Source organism: Onychomys torridus, chromosome 9, assembly GCF_903995425.1.
Source record: "Onychomys torridus chromosome 9, mOncTor1.1, whole genome shotgun sequence".
In the NCBI taxonomy this organism is placed as follows: Eukaryota; Metazoa; Chordata; class Mammalia; order Rodentia; family Cricetidae; genus Onychomys; species Onychomys torridus.
Window position 1 is genome coordinate 83,159,178 of NC_050451.1, and position 20,269 is coordinate 83,179,446.

A 20,269-nucleotide genomic window follows, 5' to 3' on the forward strand; every position below is an offset into this window, starting at 1 on the left:
TATTATTATTATTATTATTATTATATTTGTGTTTTAAGTTTACACATCAGCCATGGGTTCCCCTGTCCTCCCCACTCCCGCTCCCACCCCCAACTTCCCGCAAAGCCCTCCCCTCCATTCCCATCTCCTCCAGTGCAAAGAATCCCCTGGGGACTCATGAAGACCACATGAGAACAGGAATAGGCAGAGTGCTGTAGAGGTTCTCAGAAATCCACAATGATACATCCTCTGTAGTCTGCTGATAATGGTCGAGAGAAAGCCTGATGTGACCTTGTCTGGTGATCAGATGGCCAAACACCGTAACAGTCATGCTGGAACCCTCATTCAATAACTGATGGAAGTGGATGCAGAGATCCTCACCCAGGCCCCAGGTGGAGCTCCAGGTGTCCAATTGTAGAGAAAGAGGAGGGACTATAAGAGTGAATTGTTGAGACCAAGATTGAAAAAGCACAGGGACAAATATCCAAATGAATGGAAGCACATGAATTATGAACCAAAGGCTGTGGAGCCCCCAACTGGATCAGGCCCTCTGGATAAGTGAGACAATTGAATAGCTTGAACTGTTTGGGAGGCATCCAGGCTGTGGGACCAGGACCTATCCTTAGTGCATGAGCTGGCTGTTTGGAGCCTTGGGCTTATGCAGGGACACTTTGCTCAGCCTGGAAGGAGGGGACTGGACTGAATCTACAAGGTTGCGCTGAATACCCAGGGGTGTCTTTGCCCTGGAGGAGATGGGAATGGAGGGGAAGGAGGTGAGTGCAGGAGGGGGAAGGACAGGGAACCCATGGCTGATATATAAAATTAAAACACAAATATAATTTTAAAAAAAGAAAAAAAAAGTGAGTGCTTGCTTTAGCAGCACATATACTAAAATTTGAACAATACAGAGAAGATGAGCATGGCACCTGTGCAAGGATGACATGCAAATGCATGAAGCATTCCATATTTTTCAAATACACTCCAAGAACACATCAAAACAATTATCCACCATTATCAAATAGGTTTCATCCCCGGGATGCAAGGGTGGTTCAACATATGAAAGTCCATCAATATAATACACCACATAAACAATCTCAAACAGTCAAACAAACCATCAAACAAAAAACCGTGATCATTGTAGATGTAACCGGCTTATTAAATGAGAAACACAGAACCAATTGCAGAGTTAAAAACCAGGAGGTCAGAGCAAGAACGGAAAACCTTACCCTTCACTGCTTCTGCTGTCCTTTCTCTCTGCAAGCGACCTTTTGCTGTGTGTCCTTTCTATTTATAGACTTTCTGTTCTGTTTTCTCATTGGTTGTAAACCCAGCCACATGACCTCCTCATCATTGCCTGTTTGTACAGACCTCCAGGTCTTCTATGGTTGCTAATGAGATTAAAGGCATGTATCTACCATGCTGGCTGTGTCCTTGAACACAAAGAGATCTAACTAACACTGCCTCCCAAGTGCTGGGATAAAAGGTGTGCACCACTACCGCCCATCTTCTGCTCTGGCTTGCTCTGACCTCAAGGCAACTTTATTAACATATTAATAAAATCACATTTCAATACAAATAAATTATCACTATATTTCCCCTTTTCTATTTTAATAAAAAGAAAAAAAAGGAAAAAGTTATAACTAATATAAGAAAAACTATATACAAAAGTATAATAACTATATATACTATATATATATATATATATATAAACAATAAATACCTAAACAATGTCTAGTCCATTTTCATTTGACAAATTCAGAGAAAATAATTCCATTATCTATCCTATTTTGGTAAGTCCAAAATGTAGCTAATTCATTTTCTATCTTAACTTATATTGCTAACAGAACTGTCTTATAACGTCTTTCAAATTTATACACTTACAGCTCTTAGTGAGTTTTTCTGAAATCCTTAATAAAGATAATTATAACTATAACTAACTGATCTTCAACTCACTCAGAGAGAGACCCAAGAAGGAAATAATACTACCTAATAAAAAATAAAAACAGGAAGTGCATGCAAGCAGCTTCCCAAAAAATTGTGAGTTGACCTAAACAGCCAGCTGCCTGAACAGTCACCTGAGGTTTCTCCGCAGTGTTGGGGCATCATCTTCAGCCTATAGGTTTAGCATATCTGACAGACTCATTTGTGAACTAGGATGTATACAAGGTCAATAGTTTGACCTCACATTTGGTGAGAGCGGTCCATGTACAAGAAACACCTGAATTCCATTAGTGTCATGTCATGATTCAGGATTTTAAATTCTGTAAAGTATTGATTTTTTTTTTTTTTTTTTTTTTTTTTTTGTTCAATTCAGCTGTCCATTTTTCTTGGCTGTGTATATGTGGCTTCATCTCGGCATCCTGTTCTTCTCCACATCCCTCTATTAAATGCCAGTCTACTATTGAGAGGGGCGAGCTTAGTTATTCTTCAAGAATAACTGTTTCATGTGCTGTTCCATTGCACTTCAGAAGCCATTGGCCCACTCCCTGTTCAGCTGCCTTCAAAGAAAAGGGCACGGTACCTATTACAGATTGCAAAGGCCACTCACTTCAGGGATGGTGCCATATTGTCCTGGCTTCAGAAGATGCCTTTTGTTAAAGCCACAACCACACTTGTTTTGGCAAGAATTGTGAGTCCTTGGTTTCATGTCCTGTCTGTCCTGTTTGTCAGCAGTTGATTCGAGGATACTTAGTTGTCCAGTGGCTAACTTTTGCCACAATGAAAGTTAACTCCATATGCAGTTTCTTCAATGCCCATATTTTCTCTGAAGTAGATTGGTACTGCCAGGAGCCGTCATGTCTCATAGTCATAGCAAAAAAGAAAAATTCCTAAGTTATTAAAACATTTTAAATGCAATATTCTGTAGATCTCTGAAGGGTTTGAAGATGACCTGTCTATCTAAAATGTATCTGTTTGATCTTGAAAACACACCTAATATGACTACAAGTTCAATTGTATTGTCTAACCACTAACTTTCATTTCTATATATCTGAATAATTGGTAATACTAACATTCAATGATTAGCAAATTGCATTACATTGTTAAATGAATGGTATAAATACAATATCTTGAGCAAGATTAGAAATATGTGTAGGGTATATTCTAACAATCTCAATCTCAATAATAATAATAATTTGTATACAATATAAAACAATCCAATCCAATGTAAAGTATTTAAAACTAGTAATTGTCTTTTTCTTTTTTCTTTTCAACAAGCATTTTTTGTCTTGCCCTTTTCCTAACCCTTAACAACAACTTGTAACCAACCCTCCTAAACAATGAAAACTATCCCAGATCCAAAACCCATAAAAAGACCAAAAATCCACCCACCCCACACCACCCCTTTGGGAATGTGGGCATCGTATACTTAAAATTGCTTTCTTCTGGGTATGGGTGAAGTTATCTGTATTTTTGAAAAGACAAATTGTGGGTTAATTGTCAAATTCTAGGAAAGGTAACTATATTTTTTGTTATCCATAATGCCAAAGTTCAGGCTTTATCTCAAGTCCTTATTCAAGTAGTCTTTGAAACTGGATCATCTCAGCTAGCCATCTCAGACTTGCTCTAAGAACTTTGTAGTCCAAACCTGATCTGTAGATGATGTTTGTCAGCTTAGTGATATTATTTTCCATGTGGAATTGTCGTTGTGGGGCCCCATCTTCTTCCTGGAGATTTCATTTGATGTTAGGCCTAGCTGTGATTTCCTACAGAAAACTGAAAAGAGACTTGAACACAAAGACATGTATAGGCAGCTAATTGAAGCCTTTTCTCTAGAATTAATTAGTACTCTATATGACCATTATTATCTTAACAAAGTTTAAAAAATATATATATATGTATATATACATATATATATACATATATATATGTATATAGTAAATTTTGATATAGAATTCATACTTTAAGAAAAGTTTAAAGAATCAGAATAGAATCAAAGAATTGAGATTAGTAATAGAATAGTCCCTTAATTAATTTGGTTTTAATCCTATCCCATGTCAGAAGATGGCTCTTTCTTCTGGTATTATACAGGGAGTTTTCATTTTCCTTTTAACAACATGCTTGTGTTTAAAGGAGGAGAGAGCCATTCTCCAACTCCAAAGTCAGCTTTAAACTTTAATTGAACTGGGACTATAAGAAGACCAATAGTATTAATTTTTTAGAGAAGAGAAGAAACAAACATTTAGGAAGATTTGTGAGATTTTGTAGCTGATATACCAATAGGCCATTTTACTCTTTTTTCCTGGGACAGATGATTTGTCCTTTTTCTTTAGTTGTCTCATTTGTCCAGTGTTCTTCAGATTCCTTAGCCTTCATTCTTCTAAAAGACAAAAACAAAAACCCTTCCCCAAGACTAATTTTGGGGAGGTTCCCTTTTGGCAAGTTACATCTGATTAAATGAAAAGGCATGTATTAATGGTATAAGTGAGTTTAAACTGGATGGTCATGTTGGTTGATGAACTATAACCTCCTCTAATTAAGAGGTCTCTCTTTTTCCAATCAAACCTTTATCAAATTTGATGGTACCCACAGCTTATTTATTCCTGCAGAAACGAAAGCAAAACCACATCCCCAACGTAACACATACCCTGGTTTCCATTCTGAGGTCAGCACATCCTTGAAGTATATAGGCTGATTTAATTCTGTAGATTTTTTTTTTCTATTAACTAATGTCTCTCTGCAGCTGTTGTTCCTTTGTCATTAGCAATGAGAAAATTCAGAGTTAATAGAGCATTGTGCAGTCTATTTCTCAGGGTTTTTGTTACCCCTTTCTGTTTATTTATCATGTCCTTTAGAGTTCTGTTGGATCTTTCTATAACTGCTTGGCCTGCAGGATTATGTGGTATACCTGTAATATGCTTTATATTATAATGAGCAAAGAACTGTTTCATTTTATTAGAGACATATGCTGGAGCATTGTCAGTTTTAATTTATATAAGTTTACCCATGATGGCCACAACTTCTAGCAAATGAGTGATTATAGAATCAGCTTTTTCAGAACTCAAAGCAGTCGCCCATTGAAATCCTGAGTAAGTATCTATAATATGGTGTACATATTTCAATTTTCCAAATTCTGTAAAGTGAAACACATCCATCTGCCAGATTTCATTCCATTGAGTACCCTTTGTGTTACATCCTCATGGTAATGGTGTCTGATTGTACAAGGAACAAGTAGGACATTTCTTTACAATTTTCTTGACTTGTTGTCAGGTTATTGAAAAATCTTTTTTAAACCTTTACTATTGACATGAAGTTTCTTATGCAATACTGAGGCCTCCAGCACATTTCCTATAAATAATTTTTCAATCCCATCATCACCTTGTGCTAGAGGGCCTGGCAGACCAGTATGGGATCGTATGTGAGTTATATATAAAGGATGACTCCTTTCCCTGATTGTATCTTGTAATTGAATAAATAGTGAAGTTAATTCTGAAGCATCAGGGATAAATTCTGTAGTCTCAATATGGAATACCACTCTTTCAGGATACTGAGAGTCAGTAACTATGTTGAGAGGTTCTGAAAAACCCATTAATACCAACAGAATAGCATACAATTCTAATTTTTGAACTGAATTGTAAGGACTTTGAACAATTTTACTTAAATTTCCTGATTTGTAACCTGCCTTTCCTTGTTTGTTGGAATCTGTATAAAATGTCTAAACTCCAGGTATGGGTTTTTCAGTACAATTCGAGGCAAGATCCAATCAGCTCTCTTTATAAGAACAATTCTATTCTTTTTAGGATATTTGCTAAGGTTCACTTTCAGTTCATAATTTTTCAATGTTCTCTTTAGTTAAAGGTACAACAATTTCTGCTGGGTCTATTCCTGCTAATTGACAAAGTCTCAATTTTCCTTTTAAAATTAAGTCAGAGATTTTTTCCACACAAGTTTTAAATTTTTTGTTTGGTTTATTTGGTAAAATATCCATTCCAATATAATATCTTCTCTCTGCATTAATATTTCTGTAAAGAATGCCTAGAAGGTAAAATAACCAAAATGCAATCCAGCTTTGGATCAATATGATCCACATATCCTTCATGTACTTTTTTTTCTACCAAGGCCAATTCTTTCTCAGCTTCAGGTGATAATTCTCTAGGACTATTTAAGTCCTTGTCACCTTCTAAGGTTTTGAACAAATTATTCAGTTCATCATTTTTTACCTCAACAATAGTTTGTAGATGAGAAATGTCCCCAAATAATCTTTGAAAGTCATTAAGAGTCTGTAGGCGATCTCTCCTAATTTGCACCTTTTGAGGTCTAAATTTTTGTAGCTTGAATTTATCCCCTAAATAATTAATAGGATCTCCTCTTTGTATCTTTTCAGGAGGAATTTGTAATCCCCAGCGAGGCAATATTTTCTTTACTTCTTCAAACATTGTTTCTAAAGTATCTGCATTTGAGTCAGCTAGTAAAATATCATCCATATAGTGATAATTAAAGATTTAGGACATTTTTTATGTATCACTTCCAAGGCCTGTAGTACAAAATATTGGCACAGGGTTGGACTATTCAACATTCCCTGTGGGAGGACTCTCCATTGAAATCTTCTAACCAGTTGGGAGTTATTGTAAGTAGGCACCATGAAAGCAAATCTTTCTCTGTCTTTTTCTTGTAAGGGTATTGAAAAGAAACATTCTTTTAAATCGATAACTATAAGAGGTCATCCTTTAGGTAACAGAGTAGGCAAAGGAATTCCAGATTGTAGAGAGCCCATTGGCTGAATTACTTTTTTAATTGCTCTAAGGTCTGTTACCATTTTCCATTTACCAGATTTCTTTTTAATAACAAATACAGGAGAATTCCATGGGCTAGTAGATTCTTCAATATGTTGAGCATTTAACTGTTCTTCTACCAGCTCTTCTAGAGCCTGGAGTTTCTCTGTTGTTAAAGGCTATTGATGAACCCATACAGGCTTGTCTGTTAACCATTTTAAAGGTAGAGCTGTTGTTAACCATTTTAAAGGTAGAGCTGTTGGTGTCTTTGGAAGATCATCAGTTTTTCTGCCCTGTTCTTGTATAATATGGATGGCTGGTGACCACTCATTAGAATAATACCTTCTAATATTTATCTCAGAAACATGTGCTAGTTTATGATTTATTTATGAGGTTGGAGGGATGTTAATCTGAGTATTCCATTGTTGTAACAGGTCTTGACCCTACAGGTTCATGGCTATGTTAGCCACGTATGGTTTTAATCTGCCTCTCTGTCCTTCTGGGCCTATACATTCGAGCCATCTTGCACTCTGTCTAACTTGAGATAATGTTCCAATTCCTAACAGTTGAACATTTACCTCCTGAAGAGGCCAAGATGGATGCCAAAAATCTGGTGCAATTATGGTGACATCAGCACCTGTGTCTACCAGACCAGACAACAAAACACCATTTATTTTTATTGTTAGTTTTAGTCTTTGTTCATTTATAGAAGTTTGCCAAAAATTTTTCTTTATGGTCTCTCCTGAATTTTCTGTTCTCTCTGCCTCAGTTGTTCCATTACTCTGAGTAGCCTGGTTTATTCCAATAGGCATTTGGTTATTTAACTGCTCTGAGTAGGGGTCTCCTCTACGATTACAGGAAAGGTCTGAACTGGATTCACTGTAGGGGCCTGCCTGAGGCCCCTGGGAGTTTCCGAAGACAGAGGCAACATATTACCTTGTCTGTCCCTTGTTGATCTACATTCATTGGTCCAGTGTCTGCCCTTACCATACCTTCAACATACTCCAGAAGGAATGGGCATTCTGTTGCCATTGTTCCTTAAAGAAACATTGTTTCTAGAAGTGCCCTGTTTACAGTCCCCTTTTGAATGTCCTTCTTTTCCACATCTAAAATATCTGGCATTCCTCAAACCTCTTGAAATTGCTTCTTCTACCCACATATTATCATGATCATGAGCCTCAACATTAACCGTGTCTCTAATCCAATCTTCCAAGGGCGCAGGTCTTGCCTTTAATGGCCTGATTATTCTCTTGCATGCTGCATTTGCGTTCTCAAAAGCCAAAGATTCAATGATTATCTGGCTAGCTTCTGAATTTGGGACCATTCTCTTTACTGTTGAAGCCCGTCTTTGTAAGAAATCTGTGAAAGATTCTTTTGGGCCCTGTATAACCTTTGTAAATGACTCAGTTTTCTTTCCTGGTTCCTCAACTCTGTCCCATGCATTCAAGGCTGTCATTCAATATAGAATTAGAGTTTGCATATCATATAAACATTGTGTTTGTACTGCAGCATGTTGGCCTTCTCCAACAAGCTGATTTTGGAAGATTTGTATACCCCTATCCCTACATTGGTTTGCTATGTTTTTAGCTTCCTCTTTGAACCACATTTGGCACTGGAGCTGCTGTCTGGATTCCAGAACCACCTGTGCCAGTCCTGTGGTATAATTCTATTATAAGTTGACCAGGAGTTTAACATTTGCTTTACATATGGAGAATGCATGCCATAAGATACTATTGCTTCCTTAAACCTTCCTAAGTTTAACATTTCAACTGGAGTCCAAATATTTTGTGTAGTCACTTGACCAGGTTGCTGTTTTATGGTTACTGGATAAATTAAGGGTGATTGTCTGAAAACAGGCTTTCTTTCTGTAACCTTATAATCCAATCCTGAAACAACTTCACTGTCAGTTTCTTCTGTCTGAATCTTAATTTCTCTAAAATTCATTTTAACAGGTTTAACAGATTTTCTGAAATTTTTATCCTGGCACTTAAATTGACTATCTTTTTAAATAGTAAAATAAGGATAAGAAGATTAATAATGTACATAATTTGATCAACATTAATCTTCTCATATAGTTGTCCCATTATCACACTGCCTAAAATTTCAAACAAAGCCCAATTTTCTTCCAATGTACCCATAAAACCCATTTTTTTAAATTGTGAAAAAATCTCTTTGAAATAGTTTCTTTTAAAATATCTGATATAAATGACTTACCAATTCTGCGTAGAATAGTAGAAATCTGAGGGAATTTCAAAACAGCTACCTAGCGTTGAGGTGGGAATCCAGAGAGAGACAGAGAGTAAGAAAGCATAGATGCGTTCTGGCTGAAAGCTTTAATTCAACCACGTCAATGAGCCCTTTGAGCTGAGTCAAGCCTGGGCTCTGGCTTCCTTAAGCTCTGACTGTCCATGTGCACTGGCGATTCAGCCAAAAGCAGACTATCTGAATTAGACACAGAAAAGACATTTGACAAAATCCAACACCCCTTCATGATAAAGGTCTTTTTGTGATCAGGAATACAGGGAACATACCTAAGCATAATAAAGGCAGCTTACAGCAAGACAGCAGCCAACATAAAATTTAATGGAGAGAAACTCAAAGCAATACCACTAAAATCAGGAACAAGGCAAGTCCGCTCTCCCCATACTTATTCAATATAGTTCTTGAAGTTCGAGCCAGAGCTATAAGACAACATAAGGAGATTAAGGGGATACAAATTGGAAAGGAAGAAGTCAAGCTTTCCCTATTTGCAGATGACAAGATAGTATACATGAGTGACCCAAAAAATTCAATCAAGGAACAGATACAACATATAAACACCTTCAGCAACATAGCTGGATACAAGATCAACTCAAAAATATCAGTAGCCCTCTTATATACAATAGACAAACAGGCTGAGAAGGAACTCAGAGATACATCACCCTTTACAATAACCACAAATGATATGAAATACCTTGGGATTTCTCTAACTAAGCATGTGAAAGACCTCTATGACAAGAACTTTAAGTCCCTGAAAAAAGAAATTGAAGAAGATGTCAGAAAATGGAAAGATTTCCCATGCTCATGGATAGGCAGGGTTAAAATAGTAAAAATGACTATCTTACCAAAAGCAATCTACAGAGTCAGTGCAATCCGCATCAAATTACCAACACAGTTCTTCACAGACTTGGAGAGAATAATACTCAACTTCATATGGAAAAACAAAAAATCCAGGATAGCCTAAAGGATCCTATACAATAAAACAACCTCTGGAGGCATCACAATCCCTGACCTCAAGCTCTACTATAGAGCTACAGTAATAAAAACAGCTTGGTACTGGCATAGAAACAGATATGTGTACCAATGAAAGCAAATTGAAAACCCTTATATTAACCTGCACACCTATGAACATACAATTTTGGACAAAGAAGCTAAAACTGTACAATGGGAAAAAGAAAATATCTTCAACAAATGGCGCTGGCATAACTAGATGTCAACTAGATGTAGAAGGCTGCAAATAGATCCATATCTGTTACCATGCACAAAATTAAGTCCAAGTGGATCAAAGACCTCAACATAAATCCAGTTACTCTCAACCTGATAGAAGAGAAAGTAAGAAGTAGTCTTGAACTCTTTGGCATAGGAGATCACTTCCTAGATATAACACCAGTAGCACAGATACTGAGAGAAACAATCAATCAATGGGACCTCTTGAAACTGAGAAGCTTTTGTAGAGCAAAGTTCATGGTCAACAAGACAAAGTGACAGCCTACAGAATGGGAAAAGGTCTTCACCAACCACACATCTGACATAGGGTTGATATCCAGAATATATAAAGAGCTCAAGAATTTAGACATCAAAATGCCCAACAGTCCAATTAAGAAATGGGCTATAGAACTAAATAGAGAATTCACAACATGGGAAGTTCAAATGGCTGAAAGACATTTAAGGAATTGCTCAACATCCCTAATTATCTGGGAACTGCAAATCAAAATGACTCTGAGATACCACCTTACACCCATCAGAATGGCTAAGATCAAAAACCCAGAGGATGTGGAGCCAGAGGAACTCTCCTCCACTGCTGGTGGGAATGCAAGCTTGTACAGCTACTTTGGAAATCAATATGGTTCTTCCTTAGAAAATTGGGAATCTATCTCCCCAAGACCCGCACATACCCAAGGAATGCTCAATCATACCACAAGGGCATTTGCTCAGCTATGTTCATATCAGCATTGTTAGTAATAGCCAGAACCTGGAAACAACCTAGATGCCCTTCAACTGAAGAATGGATAAAGAAAATATGGTACATATACACAGTGGACTTCTACTCAGCAGAGAAAAATAATGACATCATAAGGTTTGCAGTCAAATGGATGGATCTAGAAAAAATCACTCAGAAAGACAAACATGGTATATTCATTCATAGGAGGATACTAGATGTAAAACAAAGATGACTAGACTGCTACACATCTCCAGGGAGGCTACCTAGAAAACGAGACCCAAGGAAAGACACAGGAATTGCCCAAAGACAGAGAAATGGTTGAGATCTATATGAACAACCTGGATATGAGTGGGGGTATTGAAGGGCAAGTTTCGATGGAAAGAAAGCTTAGGGGAGCAGGAGATCCCAGCTGGATGAAGAACAGAAAGGGAGAACAAGGAATAACAGACTATGATAAATGAAGACCATATGAGAACTGAAGAAGCAAAATGCTAGTGAGGCCCCCAGAAATCCACAATGATAACTCCACTGTAGACTACTGGTAATGGTCGAGAGAACACCTAAACTGACCTAGTCTTGTGATCAGATGGCCAAACACCCTAACTGTTGTGCTAGAACTCTCATCAATATGTGTTGGAAGTGGATGCAGAGATCCTCGACCAGGCCCCAGATAGAGCTCCAGGAGTCCTATTGGATAGAAAGGGAAGGGATAGTATGAGCGAGAATTGTTGAGACCAAGATTGGAAAATGCGCAAGGACAAATAGCCAACTAATGGAAACACATGAATTATGAACCAAAAGCTGTGGAGCCCCCATCTGGATCAGGCCTTCTGGATAAATGAGCCAATTGAATAGCTTGAACTGTTTGGGAGGCACCCAGGCAGTGGGACCTGGACCTGTCCTTAGTGCATGAGCTGGTTCTTTGGAACCTGGGGCTTATGTGGGGACACTTTGCTCATCCTGGAAGGAGGGGTCTGGACCTGCCTGTACTGAATCCACCAGGTTTAAATGAATCCCCATGGGAGGCTTTGTCCTGTAGGAGATGGGAATGGGGTGATGGGCTAGGGGGAAGTCTGGGGCTGGGGCTGGAGGGGGCAGGACAAGGGAACCCATGGCTGAAATGGAAAATTAAAACACATACAAAAAAAGAATCACATAGATTCAAACTAGACATAGAAAAGTTAATCATGTGAGATGATAAATACATTAATTTCTTTTGCTGCAACTGTGCACAATGATATTATATAAAGAATGTTACAAAATACAATAAATGGAGGTAGGTGCTTTTCTTCATCTGAATAGGTTTCAGAAATCCAGATTTTGCAGATGTGTCTGCACAGAGGTATTCATAGACATTATATCATTTTTAAAATATGCATGAGATCTCTAAAATCCCTATGAGGGAGTCAATGGTAACTTTATCCTCAATCTCTTACAAAGTAAGTTATTGTTAAAAATAAAGACTTGATTATTTATTTAGAAGTGGTGGAGATCAGGCCAATGATCCTATACATGCTTGGCAAAGATTCAATCCTTGTTCACATCACAAGGCAACTATTACTGTTAAGCATGAATATTTTAGAGAGATGTTGCTTACTAGGCTTCCCCAAAGAAGGACTTGAGACTCAGTCTGTTCTGTAGTAACTGTAGTGACATACAGAATCTCTGTAGAATGAGGGGCCTTGCATAGAGATCACTCTGCTTTTCTTGAGAACATCTTAATATTTATCGAGTCTTTTCATTACCTGTCATAAATTACATATATAATTGAATACTCTATGATCCTTCAGTCATATAATCAGTGAATTAAAAGTCTCTTCTGAAGGCTAGGTAAATTATAAGTACTGCTTACATCTTTACTTCCACAAAGCAATTGTAGATTTTTTTTAATTTTATAATTCAATTTAATTTTACATATCAGCCACAGATTCCCCTGTTCTCCCTCCTCCCACTCCCCTAACCCTCTCCCCTGCCCAGCCTCCCCATTCACATCTCCTCCAGGGCAAGGATTCCCCTGGGTATTCACCGCAGCCTGGTAGATTCAGTTGAGGCAAGTCCAATCCCCTCCTCTCAGGCTGAACAGTGTCCCAACATAGGCCCCAGGTTCCAAAAAGCCTGCTTATGCACTAAGGACAGGTCCCTGTCCCAACTGCTGGGGGGCTTTCCAAACAGTTCAAGATAATCAACTGTCTCTCTTTTCCAGAGGGCTTGATTCAGTTGGGGGTTCCTCAGCTATTGGTTCATAGTCATGTGTTTCCACTAGTTTGGCTATTTGTCCCTGTGCTTTTCCAATCATGGTCTCAACTATTCTCAATCATACAATCCCTCCTCTTTCTCACTGATTGGACTCCTGGAGCTCCACCTGGAGCCTGGCTGTGACTCTCTGCATCCATTTTCATAAGTCATTGGATGAGAGATCAATCAGGACAGTTAGGGTGTTTGGCCAACTGATTACCAGAGTAGGTCAGTTCATGCTTTCTCTGGACCATTGCCAGTAGTCTATTGTGGAGGTATCTTTCTGGATTTCTGAGGAACTCTCTAGCACTTTGCTTAAAATGTGGTACAAATACACAATGGTGTACAGCAGAGAAAAACAATGACATCATGAGGTTTGCAAGCAAATGGATGAATCTAGAAAAAAATCATCCTGAGGGGACTCAGAAAGACAAATGGGTATGTACTCACTCATAGGAGGATACTAGATGTAAAACAAAGGATGACTAGACTGCTACTCACAACTTCAGGGAGGCTACCTAGAAAACAGGACCCTTAGAAAGACATAGGGATCTCCCAATGATGGAGAAATGGACGAGATCTACATGAGCAAACTGGATGTGGAGAGGGGGCAAGGATTGAGGGAAAGAGAGCTTAGGGGAGCAGGAGATCCCAGCTGGATCAAGAACAGACAGGGAGAACAAGGAAAAGAGACCATGATAAATGAATACCCCATGGGAGTAGATTTATTTTTAAAGTTGCCCAAGAGAAGACAACAAAATGAAGAGCAGTGCAGATGGCAGAGTGTTCAGCCTCAGGAAAAATTACATGAATTGAAAACACGGGTTTCATATATGAATTGTGCTTCATTTTTTTTTTTTTGTGGAACAAAATAAAACTTCTTCCTCTTTACTGCTCTCTAAAAGAAGGGGTGAGTAATTAGATTCTTTCAAGAGGTTTAATTATAACTAATAAATATAAATTAACACTGTACTTATTTATGATATGTATGCTAAATGGAGATACTTTTTCTAGCTATCCAAGAAAACACTAGTGGAATTTATAGATTCACCCATAATATAAAACTAGTACTTAAACTCAACAAAAAAAAATAGTAAATTGACTAAAGTTGGGCAAGTGATCTAAAACAGTGTGTAAAGAACCTCTAGTACTTGAAGTGATTTACATTGTTCATGAGAATAAGACAGTTTAACTTTCAATGGTCATCTTGCCACTGGTGAAATACATTATGGTAAAAATCCACTGACTGAAAATAACAGATATTCCAAAATTGTGGTTTGGATATATCTTGACACACCCTATGACAGACAAAAATTGCAAGTGACATGAATGCATTTATGAGCAACTACATATAGCATGTTTATCCCAACATTAATAACTGAAGTTTCTAGCAATATGGCATTGAGAAACTCTTGCATTTAGACACAATAGGTGAACTAAGAAAAGGTGAAAAAAAGAACCTTGACTACAGTTTCCCTGCAAGTTCATTAACACATTTCTTTTTAATGCCAAACAGCATGCTGAGGTAAAGAAAATTCAGTCCTCTTATGAAGCTCCAATGTGACTAGTTTGTATAAGTCACAGCTGACAATAGTAGATGCTGCTACTGGATACTACTGAATTGTACTAGCCTAGAATGGGATTTCCTCAAAACATTAGTAAGAAAGTTATCATCTCCTTCAACTATTCTACTTCTTATCAGTTTCTATAAAGTATGTGAAACAGGAACTTCAATTTATATTTGTATTTCCATGTTCACAACATCATTATTCACAATGATCAAACTGAAAACAAAATATGAATCTAAGTAACCACAAATCAATGTGAATATGCACATACTCTCTCTCTCTCTCTCTCTCTCTCTCTCTCTCTCTCTCTCTCTCACACACTCACACACACACACACACACACACACACACACACACACACAGCAAGTGAAAAGAGACAGAGAGTCTCAGTCTTAAAAATTGTTTTACTGTAAAAATTAGAAAGAAATTCTCAATCCTAAATCAACAATAGGTGAACTGTAAGAATATCATTTGAATTAAAAATAGCCACACATAAAAGCAAATATGTTGTATTATTTAATAAGTGTGAAGTAAAATAATATAATCCACATTGGTAGAGGTGGAATGCTTTTGAGGAACTGGAGCGGGTATATAACTGTTGTTAATTTATCTTATTTTTTATTTGTAAAATGGCAGAGGAGTTCTGGTTATGGGAGTCAGTGATTGTTGTATCCTGCTGAACTTAACAACAAGAAACTGTACACTCAAAATATTTCAAATTACTCTGTATATTTAAAAAGTTAGAGATACAAATACAAATTAACAAAAAAGTTTCATAAATTAATTTTCCTAGGTACTATTAATTCTAAATTGAGTGATAATGGAAACAATGAAAAAAATAAATCACTATATTGCAGTAATTGTGATTTTAATGATAGAAATTCTACAAAATAAAGTCAAATTTTAATTTGAAAGGCATTTATTAAATGGGAACTAATTTCATCATAATAGAAATGATTGTGTTTTAAGATGCATTCAGTTGAATTGAAATGAAGTCCCAAAATAATGAATTTGATACTATGAAATGATGATTAAAAATGTATACATTCATTTAAAACGTAGAGTTCAAATACATGCTTGTGATGCATGTGGATGTTATCTAGGTGTCCTGAAGTTCATTCCATTTCTTCATTGCAGAGCACAACACCATAGAGTGAGATCAGAGTTAGCATAAGTTATGAGAGATAGCCATTGACTTTTCCATGGGTATTGAACATTTTGTTGTTGTATACAGAGGTGAAGATGGTAATAGCAAAGAATGAATGATTTGACTAGTTATAGCAACAGTTGTGCAGGCATAAAATAGAACAAGTAAGTAAATACGAATAACCGAGTTTAACGATCTACCTGTGAGAAATACACATTGTATTCTCATTCAATTGATTTTTAATATGATTTTCTGCTTGCTAGTATGTAATTTATTAGTCAGATATTATTATAGTTTGTTTTACTTATTGAATTTAGAAGATTTTTATTAACCTATATTTAGTTATTGAGCTATCTAATCTGACAAATTTGAAATCATGGAAAATAATGTTTGCAGTATATAAAATTACAATTAGTTACATAAAAATCAGTTAAGTATATTTTCATGGATTGAATCTGCTTCAGAAAAACAGAAATTTTATTTTATGTGAAACTCAAAAGAAAAATGTATTAGTGAATCATAGGCTAACATTGTGGTGTTCTCCAGTTTCTACAAATTAAACATGATTGAAAATAAAGTTAGACTTTGAAACAGGAAGCAGAGAAGCAAATATTTACTTTGATGAAATTGTTTGTGTGAATTCAATGTTTCTGCAATGGTACAGCTGGAAGACTGGGTACAGAGGTTTAACTTTTTTGTTAAGAATAGTCACTCCACGGTAATAAACTCTTTAACACGTTTCTCCCCAGTGCCCTTTGGTGAGAACTCATTTTGAGAGTATGGTCCTCCTTCACCTTTCCTGGTGAATGCTAATACTGTCAGGAGAATCAAGGAACTTTGATCTTCTGAGATCTCTGGGGACTATTGCTCTCTCCTGGTTTCATTAGAGCTTTAAAGTTCTCAAGAGGCACAATGGACCACAGTTCATGCTGGGCAGATCAGCTGTGAGCAAAGTGAACACGGAGTCTCACACTGAACTCCAATACATTTTACTATCTAGTAGAAAACCGGTGATGATTCTTACTGAATTATCATTAATTTATATTACATAGTATTTTTAGATGGCATAGTGTTTTTAAGGCTCTATATTTTCAAGATTGAATATAAAAACAAATTCTCTCATATTTTGAAAGTCAGATTATATTTATGTTCTCAGTTATATTAAAATGTTTACATATGTTAAGCCATTTAGCAATACACAGAGCAATAAATATGAAAACATAATTAATACTAAGATTAAAATCTACTTCCAAGTTTTTAAAGACAATGACTATCTAAGATTTAAAGCCAGTTTAGTTGTCTGAAATGATCATTAGCTTTCCACTCCATACTACAACATTCCTTATTTATGTGGGTTTGATAATAAATCTGAAAGTAATTCAGAAATTCATTTAATCACAATTCATTAAACATGTTACTTAAAGTTTTAATCTTGATGCACTCAGTAAGATATGAGCAGAAGTCTAATTGCCTGGCTGTGATTTATATTTTGTTACCTTGGAACTCTCTCAGTAAGTGTGTGTCCTTCGGGGTACTTTGACTAGAAATTCTCTTCAGGTTTGGCAAAACTTCCCCCTTGTCTATGTTGTAAGAGTGGCACTGGAAAATAAGTTTAATTTCAACAAGTTCAAGTGTGTCAATATAAAACCAATAGTATGTAGAGTAAGTCACCTGTTGTGGACATTGTTTATCTGCAGAAAAGATTCTTTTCTATTAAGGAGACTGAACCCAGGGTGCCCTAAGGAACAGGAGAATCCATGATTTAATTTCTTCTTCTTATATACTATGGAAAACAGATCTGGAGGTCTGTACAGACAGACAGAAAGTGGTGTAGCTAGGTGAAGAGAGGAAGTGAGATACAGAACAGAAAGGCATACAAGTGTGAGTATACAGGAAGTAGCTCTCTTTGGCTGAGGATTTCCAAGTGGTGATAATGTGGCTGGCTTCTGCTCTCTCAGTTTTTACTGTAATATCTGGCTCTGTTTTTTTATTATTATTATTAATAAGACCATTTAGTAGTAGCTCCAGTGGCACAATTGGTTAGTGCGCGGTACTTATAAGACCATTTAGCAAATCGTCTTATAGCACAGTATAATAATTTTCAATGACAGTGCCAGATTAGCCATGACCATGATCAGTTGTGTGGCTTGGTGTGCTCTGAGTAACACAATAAAGTCCCACTTATGGAACCCAGCAAGGCTTTTCTTCCTCATATATACTGTATAATAGAGCTGAAATGTGGAAACTGAGATTAAAATTTTCTAACATGGAATAGGGAAAAAACAAAAATTATAGACAAAGGGAATTTATAAAAGGACTGATGGATAGGAACATGCTAGGTGCTAAAGACAAACCCAAGCTTTATTGCCCTCCAATTCTGTGCATAATGCTTGGGAGAGAAAAGATAGAAAATTTACATGTAAACTGAATAAACACTGTGAAAGTAACAAGAAAAGATACCAGGAGAATGAAAAGACTTGATATGGGAAAATATATATAGTGAAATACAGTTTCATGGATATATGTAATAACAAAACTGATTCTGCCAAGAGATAATTTTATAAATTTAAAAATTCAGGTCAAAGTTTGTTTTCCAAAACTCCTTAGAAATATTTTAGAAATGAGTTTTTTATGAGAAAACCTAGATATAAAATATAGAAGAAAAATGTCAGTGTTCATATTGCAGGGATCCCAAACTAGAAGAGATAGTTTAATTCAGTGAAAATTTTCTTTCTGGTGCTACCTGAAGATGTATGCAGGTATAAGAACACAGGGCTTCAATTTAAAAGCACTTTGTGGAATATAAAAAAATTTAATAAAGAAGTTGATACATGGTATAACAATGAAGGATCTATATGATTGAAGCAGTCAATAGAAAATATATCTTTTTAAGACCATCAAGAACATTAAAAACAAATCCATACCTGGGAGCTATGGGGAAGCATAAGTAAAAGAAAAATAGCTTCAAATTTCTAGAAGTTTAAGAATTTTACTAATCTATTAGACATCTACCTATCAGTCTATCTATTAAATGCTTTAATAAGTTAGTGTTCATAGAAAGAAAGCAAAGTAGACATGAAAGAATGAGTATGTTTTATCTAGACTTTACCCACAAAATTCTTTAAAATTAGAGAACTTTTCAATAAACTGAATTGGACAATATGGTACATTCATATGAGAAACATGATCTGCCAGTGTTATGATCTCCCAAAGGAACAATTTTAGTTATTACAATCAAATCTAAATATAAGAAGACATTATCACCACATGATATCAGTAAATTTAATTTCAGAAAAACCCATCTACTGATCAAAAGATTCAGGAAATCCACTCTATTCCTTTGTCTTACCAAACTGTCCATTATCTTAAACATTTATACAGAGAATCAAAACAGAAAAACCATCAAATAAAAAAAAATTGGGGGGCCATAAGCAAATTACTGAAAATATATCTTGCATGTGTGTGATTGCACAAAAATCCAAAATGGTTTAGAAAACATTTAATCACTTACATATTTATATTCAATTGCTATCATAGGCTGAAATATAAAATAAACAAAAATAGGAATTTTTAATTAAAATGTAAACACAATCTTATTGAATTATGATTACTTCTGATTATACTACAGCTTTCATGATTAAGGTTTAAGTGTTAAGTAGTTTTACCAAAAGCCTACAAACAGAAGATGTACGCAGGTATAAGAACACTGTACTTGTTTGATTTCTGTTGTGATTAAAAACTGGCCAAAATGCAATTGGTGACTAAAGGATATTAATGTTTTTGGCTTTTTACTTATTTACTTTTGGTTCAAAGGTTAATTCCATCATCTCATAGAGCAAAGATAGAAACCTGGAGGGAGATCCTGCCTTGTTGAGCTTGCTTTTTTATACCTTTCAGGATCACTTATTGAGAGATGGCCTTGTCCCCAATGGACTTAGCCTTCGCACATCAATCACTAATTAAGAAAATCACACAAACACACACACACACACACACACACACACACACACACACACACACAAATACACACATACACAAACACAAACACACAAACACAAACACACAAACACAAACACACACATACACACACACAAACACACACACACACACAATCACAACACAGCACACCTTAGTTCTTATTGTCTGCTAATGAGAAATTTTACTGTGAGATTTGCCAGCTGCAAGGCTAATATTTCCTTCTCCACTGATCCTTTCTCTTTTTATGAATCAAATCCACTCCCTTTAATCCACTCAACCATTTACTTTCTAAAGCACTATCGGTTTAATTTGATGAACTCCATTTCTGAAGTGAACTTGTTCTAGGTTGAATTTTTTCTGTTTCTTCATATTCCAATGTTCTGATGAAACTGTGACCTACCTTCCTTTTAAAATGAAATAATTGTTTCATGTTATCCTCAAAGTAAATGAG

At 36.1% G+C, this 20,269-nt stretch overlaps 1 non-coding gene across 1 annotated transcript; it reads left to right on the forward strand.

Moving 5' to 3' along the window:
- Positions 1-843: 843 nt before the first annotated feature.
- Positions 844-950, forward strand: LOC118591710. Its single transcript, XR_004946000.1, has one exon. It is a non-coding gene; the product is annotated as a U6 spliceosomal RNA (small nuclear RNA).
- Positions 951-20,269: the final 19,319 nt, after the last annotated feature.